Source organism: Odontomachus brunneus, unplaced genomic scaffold (assembly GCF_010583005.1).
Source record: "Odontomachus brunneus isolate Ranch 3 - 2012 unplaced genomic scaffold, Obru_v1 Obru_scaffold_096, whole genome shotgun sequence".
Classification (NCBI taxonomy): domain Eukaryota; kingdom Metazoa; phylum Arthropoda; class Insecta; order Hymenoptera; family Formicidae; genus Odontomachus; species Odontomachus brunneus.
Window position 1 is genome coordinate 1,085,516 of NW_022639546.1, and position 3,432 is coordinate 1,088,947.

The window sequence follows — 3,432 nt, forward strand, 5'->3', positions numbered from 1 at the left end:
GAGAGAGAGAGAGAGAGAGAGAGAGAGAGAGAGAGAGAGAGAGAGAGAGAAATCCCGAAAAAAGTATCTCTTCTTGAAAACCGGGGTATTCCCTTAACCCTTTCGCACTCGTCGTTCTAAGACAATACGAATTGATCCAGACGCCAAACTAATCGATATTTCTCGCCACCAAATTGTCACATGTTGGCAATTTGGTCTCTCACGATTCTAGGCGGAATTTTAATCTCATTCAGTTATAGTAATAGAAACTGTCGGCATTCGTCTCTCCACTTCGACGCTGGCTGTTTCATAAATAATCGCAATTTGCTAATATTGAATTCACTTATTATAAAAGTGGACTGTACAAAATCTTTTCGTGCATTAGTACGACGTAAAAGTATAAAATTATTATTATGCAGAATATGGTTTGCACTGAAAATAATCCGGCATACCAGGGTTGTTTCTCTGAGACAAACCCTTTGATTCCTCCAAAATGGTTTATTGGAGAATTATGAAAAACATCAGATATTATCTTTATTTTACTAGGAACAATAACGAATAGAGAAAACATTTTTTTGCGAATAGTATTAACTGGGGGTTTAAAGGGTTAAGATGATCTTAAGCATAAGATCTGACGACAAATGGCAGGCTTAAAGGTCGCGGCTCGTAACGGGACTCGCAATATTCGCGTAGCTCGCAGCCGAAAATGACGATATACAGATCTAGTGAACGCCAGCTCTTACGTCTCGGGCAATTGCGGCGAACGTGCACATGTGTTTGCGCGTAGCTACGCATACTTACCGGAGGGATAAGCGACGCGAGGTAGAGAAGGGAAAGGTGCCAGTGGCCGCTTGGTTTGCTGGCTGGCGAATATCCCGGATATCTTTGACCGTCTCTCTTCTTCGTCCTCACCTTCCTTCTTCTCATCCTCGTCCTCCTCGTTCTCCTCCTCTTCGTCGGGCTCGCCGACTAACCTCGTCGCGGAGGGAAAGCCGGGCTCTCATTACGCCAACAAAATTCTCACATTTTCCGCTAAATGTTCCCTTCGTGTTAATGAACGACTTATCTTCATATTTGCTGTCACCACGTGCGCGAGCCCGGGAGCTCGTTTAGAGAAGTTGGGTTAGCCCGCTAACTGTAGCGGCCGCGGAATTAATTGAGACCTCTCCCCCAGCTCTATCTCGTTATACGAGTAAATTCTGAATTCTGGTAACTGCTCATCGGAGTCTGAAAACGAGCCGGGGCGAGTCGCGGGCGCGCGCGCGACGGCGGTCTCCACGGTTCAGTCCCGCGTAGCCATGAGAAATAATATCTGGGGGCATAATTGCTTTTTAAAAGCCCGCAGCCGTTCCGCGGATTTTGTCCCTCGTAATTGTTAATGACTTTTTTAATGGCGGAAAACGATGTTTTTTTTTTACGTTTTTCTTTCTTTTCTTCTCAAATCGGCTCGCGTCCGCAGCAATAAACGCTTAACTGAATCATACAGCGTTCATATCGCGTCTGCAATATGACTTCTCGATATCTCTCGCGATTCAATCGGTCGCGCCACATGGCGAGACCGGTCTTTATTATTTATAAACGACGGATCGAAGAGACGCCGCCGTTGCCTCGACGCTGAGTTCTTCGCGATACACATACACACACACACACACACACACACACAAACGGGAATTAGATCTCGGGAGACGGCGGATAGAAAAGAAGCGAAGTGACGGCTGGGTGGCGATGACAACGGGTGGAGGATGGAATGAGAGAGAACGCCCGCTGCTACAAATCCATGAGTCCTTTATTAAGAAATACTGCATCGTTCCGACAATCGCGAAATGGTAGTACGAATATAATCTTTAAGCTATTAGAGCTTCGACGCAGCCTCCTTCTCGAGTCGTCGACTTTGCTCGGAGCGTTTTCCAGGGCGGTGTTCCGGAGTTTTGACATTGGATTACGAGGTACGGCGCGCAAAAGTCCTCCGCATAAAACTTTAATTACATTTGAATATAGACGCGCGCGCGAGCCGCGAGACGTACACCGATACCGGGATATTCGGGAATGCGACGCGGTCGCGACAGGCTGCTGGAAACTTGAGCTTTTCGAGCCTTTCGCTTTTTACTCGCTCGGGTCGGGCATTGTTCGAGAATTTTCCTTCCCTCTCCGCGAAAACGGCTGAACGAATATTACGTAAATACAACGAATAATTACATTATATTCGAGGGAGAACTTATTCCCCCTCCTCGCTCCTTCTTTTGTTCTGCGATTTAATGAAAGTTTTTGCGCCGGCGAGCGGGACTGGAAGAAGCGTTCTCTCTTTTTTTTTTCCCCCGATTTGTTCGCGGCGTGCGCTCGCGAATGAATTCCGACGGATAAGAAATGAATTCCGATACGAATAAATTTCGATGGGGACGCGCGCACGCGCACAAAAATAAAAATTCATTCCTCGCTAACGCGCGCTCAGCCGCGTCGAATAAATTTGGCCGCAGAATGGAGCGGAGTTCGCTCTCGTTACTGACAAATAAATCTTGGAGCTTTATACGGCAGTTTTAATTCGTTATTCGAGATAAAATTCGCCCGACCCTCTGGCGCCTTGCCACGGGCTGGGAGTCGTCGCACCCCCGACCGGCTGTTCGCGGTCGCGAAACGTTCGGATCGCCGCCCCGCGCTGGGGCGAGACGCTACGTCGAACGGCGATTTACGCTCGAGAGCTCGTGAAACTTGCGAACGAAGACGGAAAGAATGGTTTCGACGCGATCTTTCTTTCCCCTCCCCCATGCCCTTTTTTTCTCTTTCCCTGTTTCTACCTTTCTTTTTCTTCCCTCCCTTTCTCTTCCTTCCTTCCTTCCTTCCTTCCTTCCTTGTAACGCGGACTGCGACCGCGCCGCAGGGACGCGTCGCGGAGTCTGCTCCCGCGCGAATAACTCGCGGCTCAAGGCTGTAAATATTCGGGCGAGTAGCGGAGAGAGAGAGAGAGAGAGAGAGAGAGAGAGAGAGAGAGAGAGAGAGAGAGAAGAGACCAGACCCGTATCGAGTTACTCTATTTCGCGATACGACGAATTAATTGGACACACAATACAACCCGAATTACTCGGATCCCCAATGATCCGCATGGCGTGTGCGTGGCGTGTTACATATATGCGCGTGTGTTCCGATTGTTCGGATAAACATAGCGGCCGACGCCACTCGAACGTTAGCCGTTGGGGCCAACGCTGCGGTGACGTCCACACGTTGGCAGTACTTGGAGCATCCGCATACTTGCGCGTCCACCCGCCGGGGCATTCGGACTTCCTCGCAGCCTCGCTTTTGTGAACGCCGGCGCGGGCACACGCGCGGTCGAATATACGCAAAACACACACCAAAGACGACGGAACGAGCGACGCGCCTGAACAATCTCGGTGGCGCGACAAGGAGAAGACGGAGACACGACAGAGACATAGACAAAGTAGATGACACACCGTGGGCGGC

At 49.5% G+C, this 3,432-nt stretch overlaps 1 protein-coding gene across 3 annotated transcripts in view; it reads left to right on the forward strand.

The window, feature by feature from the left end:
- LOC116848492 (glutathione S-transferase 1-1-like) overlaps positions 1-3,432 on the forward strand; it is a 165,838-nt gene that overhangs the window by 30,320 nt on the left and 132,086 nt on the right. The window lies entirely within an intron of this gene.